Source organism: Bemisia tabaci, chromosome 6 (genome assembly GCF_918797505.1).
Source record: "Bemisia tabaci chromosome 6, PGI_BMITA_v3".
NCBI lineage: Eukaryota > Metazoa > Arthropoda > Insecta > Hemiptera > Aleyrodidae > Bemisia > Bemisia tabaci.
The window spans coordinates 22,596,088-22,603,758 of NC_092798.1; positions in this window are offsets into that span (position 1 = coordinate 22,596,088).

Sequence of the window (7,671 nt, forward strand, 5' to 3'; positions counted from 1 at the left end):
ACCAGTTTTAAGGTCTGGGCCCCAAGCACTGGGGGGGGGGGGGAGGTCCGAGGGGCATCTCCCGAGAAATTTTAAAATTTTTACGACTAATCGGACGCATTTTGAAGCTTCCATAAAGAATTTATCCATAAATTTCTGCGGAATAATTATGTTTTTTTTTATACTTTCAGCACAAAATACTTGCGAATTGTTGCATTCAAAACATCTGGAAAATTTGAATTTTTTTTTTTTTTTTTTGGGGGGGGCATATGATACTATTTTCAGTTCTATGAGGGCCAGGCCCCCCTGGACTCCCCCTTTGTTTGTCTATGGCAAGGGAGTTGAGCCATGAGCCATTGAAGTCGAGGATGCCCAGACTGGAGACTCTTAGCATCTGACGACGGAAGAAAATGAAACGCAGTTACTAAAAATATCCCTCTGTACTGAAAATCTTGAAAATAGAAAGAAATTTTCATAGAAGTATACTTCTTCGAAAATTTAAGAAGAATTCTACAGTGCCCCAGCGTGTTTCTAAAAACCTATTCACCTTTTGCGAAATTTTTAGGGTAAATTTCTCACTTTTTCTAACGAAACAAGGGTTGCATGTGAATTCGTAGTGGTATTTAACGGGTAACACGGGCCCCTTTCGGTGTCCGGGCCCCGGTACCAGGGACCCAGTATCCCTCCCCCCCTTGTAGCGGGCCTGCCCTTGATATATTTGCCTGCTCATCTCGTCCAAGATCTTGGACTCCATGCTCATCGCTAAACTTCTCACTTCTTTGCTTGAGCGTAAAGTCCAATAGCAAGTAGACGTCTCTTAGTTTTAAAGTTCATCATGATAGAAACGTATACTTCCCTTATCTGATCTAAATTGAACTAACCTCTAACCTAACCCAACCTAACCCAACCTGACCTGACCTAACCAATGCAAAAAATTTTAAGAAAAAAAAACTTTATTTCACGAAAATTGTCTTAATAACTTTGTGGGCCATATATGCTCGTGTGTTGTCAAAGAATAACTGCATCCCACAATTTTGGACGCTATGCTCACATCGATTTTTCTAGAAAATTATCCATCATTAAAAAGAGCATGGAATCCAAGATCTTGGACGTGATGAGCAACCGAACATTATATAGGTGATCATGGAGTCCAATATCATGGACGCGATGCTATATTACCCTTTTTTACTTGATTTTCAATAAATGAATCCTTGGATCTATGTAACATTGTCAATAATCATCTACTGGACTTTTAGAAACTGTTCAGATGATTGAAAATCGATAAATGTTTTAACTTCAGCTCTCACCTCATTTGGACTACATTTTGCAACTAAGAACTATAAATTTCAGCCCTGTTTAAAAACAACGTATGTGTCATTAGTTTCTCTATGCACATAAGTGTTTTTTCAGATGAGTTAGAATGTGTAGCTCCAAATTGCAAAATGCAGTCCGCATTCAATGCTTTTTTATTTCATGTTAAGCGAGACAGCGGTAGGTATGTGCTATATTCTGCGCCCTTGTGTGATGAAGTTTTGAACGAATAACAAACAAATCTTAACCTTTAGAATTCTGCAGAAAAGCGTACCAACTTAAGACAACGTTAAATCCAGATAAATTGATGACTTTCTTTCTATTAAGAAAGAATCTCATGTCGTATTTTTCATTCAGTCAGAACAAAAACACTTGTCTTATTCGAATGGGGCTTATACTATGCTGTTTCGACCAAAATTATGTCAATTTCTGCCAACGAAATGGAAAGAATTTTGCTCAATTGGTTGGATTAGTGAATGCATTTAAAATATATTAGTCGAATTTTGCGGAAAAGTCGCTTCCAAAAATGCGTGTCATAGGGCGAAATGCAGATGATCAAGACATCCGATTATTTTTTAAGCTTAAAAAAGGGCATGCGTCTATTCTAAGAACATCAAGTAATTGTACAAGTTTTTCCCTCCATGCCAAACTCAAGTAATGAAATTTTCGCCATAGGTCAGGCACCTCTCGATCTTTCCACTCCATTCGCACCATAAAAGCATTTTGCTAATCGACAAAATTGTAATTTTGCAAAAGATTAATGTAAGTAGAAGAAATTATTTGATTATACATTTTCTGTGTTGTTTTGCTGACCTTCCACGAAACAAACGGGAACTAGGTAGTGCCGGTTTGGCACTTGTTCTTAAAAATACATCAGCATATAGGTTAAGAAGGGAGGGGGGGATCGGCTAAAACTTATCAACCTTTCGAGTTGAAATAAGAATTTTAATTTTAATTATTTTTGACGTGCCGCACAGTGGATCGAGTCAATAGGAGAGGTTGGACAAAATTTGGAAACTTAAATAGGTTGCAACTCCGTTTTTACAAAATTTCGATGGTCTAAAAGTGATTCTATTGGTTTCCTCGTGAAATATTCTTCCAGTAGCACCCCTTAAATTTTAAAATGTGACGAAATAAACATCAAAAATTCATGTCCGATTTCTCTGATCGACTTGATCCTCTGTGCGCCGAAACCGCTCGGTAGCTCTACTGTAACAGGTTATCAGGGATTTTTTCCTCATATCAGGGATGACATGCTTGATTAATATATGTATACATATGAATACCATTCCATTTTTCCATCATCCCCAGAACATTCTTCCTTCTGCATTTCGTGCTTTGCGATGCATCAATTGATCTGCCAAACTTACGGAGAGGGATCGATAAACAGGATAGGGTATTCGCAACAAAACTCTTAATAATCGATTCTTTACCACATCTTCAATTAGGGAAATATCGACTATATATTGATCAATGACGCCTCACCACTGGCATTCTCTAGGAGGAATAGAGCATTGAGATGAGGATGCTCTCGACTTTTAGTATTTCACTTTTGACAAAAAAGAAAGTACTGCGTATTTGATTGATACCGCTGTTCCCAAATACAAACGCAGTGTATTTTCCTCCCGTTCAAGTGTTCACGCAATTGTTTCTGTCAAATAGTGAAAACTTTGTTTTGAAGGCTGTCATAATGAATTTCATTCGACGGACATTGAAAAAAGAAATTGTGATTGAATGTAAATGTGCATGTATAATTTTCATGGAAATACGCGTATTTCGGCTTTAAAACGGGACAAACAGGAAATGGCCAAAACAGAAAGAGGAAAAACCGTAAAAAAGTAAAATTCTGGCGTGGAAAGCCCATAATTATTGGTATAAATGAAAGAGAAAGAACAAGACACATTCTGTAGAAAGAAAAAGAAATAGATCTGGAGATAAGTTGATCATATGGCTGCCAGTGTCACAAAATTGCCAATAATTGATTGGTTAACAAAATAAAATACACATTTTTTTATGATAGGTATTCTAATTTGTTTTATTTCAATTTACTAGAGAATTTTGTTCGCAATTCTATCGAAAGTAAAACGGAAAAAAATTGGAGAGCGTTCAAATGAATCCGAAAGTGTTTGCGACCAGACAGTATGGTCTCTTACGTTAAACGCTAATGGGCCCTCACTTTTCCTCTAAAATTAGAAGTGTGAAAATGAGTTTTCATCGGTAGTGGATTTTTTTACTGGAGAAAAATAAGAGCTCCCTCCACTCTCAATCATACTCGTGTTAAGTGCTCGAAAAAGTAGAAATATAGGCCTTGGTGACACCTTTATGGCATTTACCAGGTTGAAAATCTCCTCTTCGATAAAGATGGCCTTGAACTGAGTATTGACGTACATTACAGTCACTACCATGAAAAATGCTCCCAAGCTGAAAATATCACGAAAGTAAGAAAATTAAATAAAGAGAGCTGTATACGTCATCATAAATTATTTTGTTTAGCTCAAAGGCCACAAGATATCTTTCGTAAAAGGAGCAGGTAGAGCTGTGAGAAAACGTTGCCTTAAAAAGGATTTACGAACAGTTTGTGGGGACAAAAGCACTTTTGGGTGCCTCAGTTTTAGGGAAAAACTTTTTTTTTCGACTTTCCGCAGGAATACCTGGCAATAAGTTACCATTCGGTCAGAAAAAAAGTGCAAAACATAGTGCTAGCACCGTAGCTCCTACTTGTATGCGCCCCATACCCCAGTGAGCACTTCAATTTTCCACAAAAAAATAAGCTCGGCGTTTTGCACGATTCCAAATGGTTTTTTCTCGTTTCATACACTCGAGTAAGAATAATCGATGGATTACACGAGTATCTGGTGAGCATTTTCCGCCATTTTGAAAAAAATTGTTTTGATATAGCGGCTACGCATGACGAAAACTCCCGGATTTAGTTAATGTTTTGAATAGCTGACATAATTTTGAAGAAAATGGTATATACATATGCTAGATTTGCTTAAAAATTGAGGAAGATACAGCATCGTGAACATGGCGCCCATTCACGTTTTCGCGGCGCACCCATCAACGCGCGATCCAGCTCGCCGCGGCCAGCCAAGTTCCGTAGCGTTCCAAAGTTCCGAGATCTGAGGTTCCTCAATTTTTGAGCAAACCTAGCATATTCATATACCATTTTCTTCCAAATTATGTCAGCTATTCAAAACATTAACTAAATCCGGGAATTTTTGTCATGCGTAGCCGCTATATCAAAAAACCGCAAAAAAAGGCCTTTTTAGGTCATTTTTTCAACATGGCGGAAAATGCTCACCAGATACGCGGTAGGAAACTTCAGATTCGAATTTAGCAACCCAAAAAAATCGCTGTGTACCCGAAATTCCAGGTAGCTTCATTTTTAGCTACCAGGTGCCTGGACTACTATGTGCACAGGCAGGCCCGCCACATCCCATCTCGGGCCCTGGTACCAGTTTTAAGGTCCGGGCCCCAAGCACGGAGAGGGTGGGGGGGGGGGGTCCGAGGGGCATCTCCCGAGAAATTTCAGAATTTATACGACTAATCGGACTCATTTTGAAGCTTCCATAAAGAAATTTTCCATCAATTTCTGCGGAATAATTATGTTTTTTTTATACTTTCAGCACATATTACTTGCGAATTGTTGCATTCAAAACATCTGGAAAATTTTTATTTTTTTTTGGGGGGGGGGGTGGGCATATGATACTATTTTCAGTTCTAAGAGGGCCAGGCCCCCCTGGACTCCCCCTTCGTTTGTCTAGGGCAAGGGAGTTGAGCCATGAGCCATTGAAGTCGAGGATGCCCAGACTGGAGACCCTGAAACGCAGTTACTAAAAAGATCCCTCTGTACTGAAAATCTTGAAAATAGATAGGAATTTTCCAAGAAGTATACTTCTTTGAAAATGTAAGAAGAATTCTACAGTGCCCCAAGCGTGTTTCTGAAAATCTATTCACCTTTAGCGAAATTTTTAGGGTAAATTTTTCACTTTTTCTCACGAAACAAGGGTTGCATGTGAATTCGTAGTGGTTTTTCACGGGTAACACGGGCCCCCTCCGGGGCCCGGGCCCCGGTACCAGGGACCCAGTATCCCCCCCCCTTGTGGCGGGCCTGTGCACAGGTCTCATGAGTGACAGACGACGAATGGCTACTGGAGTTGCGGCTACGTCACTAGCGCTTTATCATTCCCATTCATTGTTATGGCCCAACCCCTGACGAGCACATCCTATCTTTCCCAGCTCCACAATTTCCGTTTGATAGAAATACGTCCAAATTTACCGCGTATGCGGTCAGTTTTTCTTTGCGGCCGCGGGTATAGTCAGGTTTTCCCGAAGAATGACTTAACGTTCTCGCGAACTGCCATAAACTATGTGTAAGATCTCAATCGATTCGAGGCTTTGGTTTTTGGTAAACAAAGAAAGAAAAAGGGTGAAACGGTTGAGAACGACTGAAATCGTGCAATAGAAAAAGTTAGTGAAATCGTCTGTTTACTCAAATCAGTTTTTCGGACTCCTCTCTCTGTCGGTGGCCAGGCGTGAATGATCGATAATCGATAATTCCCCATTTGAAAGAGTGGTAAAGAATCGATTATTAAGGTGTTTCGGTGTGATTCGTAGCGAACATCCTGTTTATCTATCCTTATCCATTGGTTTAAACGGCAGACCAATCAATATATTGCAAAGCACGCTAGGCCACTGCTCTCCGTCCGAACGTGGTCGACGGTGACCGATAAAAAATTGCCCTTAAACAGGAAAGGTGAATGAGCTTGTTACAAACTACGCAGATTGCATAAAAAGAAATGGATTTCAGACTTTTCTGACGTGCTCACCATGATTTTCGTGCAATATTACTTCTTGTGAAGAGGGTATTTTTTTGTCTGTGCATCTTGCGTGCGACAAACCCATTAGGGAGAAATTCGAACTTTTTTGCTGTCTGACTGGAGCAACTCTTTTTAAAATGGAACCTCCTCGAGTTCTCAGTACTACTACTTCTATTTAATGGAAAAACCTTTTTGTTTTCTTCACATAATTTGCGCTGGAAAAAAAAAATAATCTTAAATTTGCCGCCAAGAGGTATATCCTCCCTATTCTAATATAACCATTTTTAAAACGCTTGATGGACGGAGTGAGAAAGGGGAGTAAAGCGGTCGATGGGCTGTATTTCAAAGTCCGTAAGTGGGAAAATTCTAATAAAATTAGTTTTAAGGTGCTCGATGGGCGGGGTGAGGGAGGGAGGTAAGAAGAGTTCTAAGAAGCGGCCTTGGGGGGTGCGCAGCGCCCCAGGGGTTGGGCTGCGACCATAAAATGCTGTCACACCAACTTTGGACCAAAAAAACTAGAAAAATTGCCCTGGTATAAAAATATCACATTGATCACCATTTAGCTAATTTTTCTTTATTCAGAGGTATATCGTTATTTTTAGTCTAGGATGTGCCAATGAAAAATATAAATTCAAAGTCAAAATACTTCTATGTGAGTCAATAACCCAGTATTCAATGATTGTGCTAAAATGGAAGGCAAGGATTAACCAGAGGATCACGTCCAATTGACTATAAAAACTTACTGCCTTTTCCGGGATCCCAAAGTCATGAATTACGACCAACAGGGATGGGTAAACTCGGCTTCAAATAAAGAAACTGTGCGCTATCAAACTTTCGACCCGGATGGAATTTGAAAAGAATGTGAATGATCCCGCTGAAGCATCGTATCTCTCATACCAAGCTATACTAGCCAACGATACGAGGCAATTGTTCGCATCATGTGTGATACCACTATTCGAGCTTGAAGGATGCTGTTTTGCCTACCCAATGAATTGAAGGAAAACTGCATGTGAGTGACCCACACTTTCTCATCATTCGTGTGAGGGTCTGCTAGCCAACGCTGCGGGATGGTGAACGCAGCAAACGTGATACCACTATTCGAGCTTGAAGGATGCTGTTTTGCCTACCCAATGAATTGAAGGAAAACTGCATGTGAGTGACCCACACTTCCTCATAACTCGTGTGAGGGTCTGCTAGCCAACGCTGCGGGATGATGGTGAGCGCAGCAAACGTGATACTGCACTATTCGAGCATGAAGGATGCTGTTTTGCCTACCTAATGAGTTGAAGGAAAACTGCGAGTGACATAAGTGGTACCGAACCTCTAAATAAAATTCGCCCTATGTTGATGAATATTGTACTTTGAATGGACCACTAGACAAGATACGAATTTAATCAATCTGATACTAGTTTCTTAACCAGAATTTCACGTAGAACACGATTCGCGCAACGAAAATTACTGAAATGAACTCCTTATGAAGATATAAACGCTTTTATTTCACATTGGTTACGAAGAATTTGAACTACCCATTCTCCAGAAACTTACTTAAAGCTCTACGTGA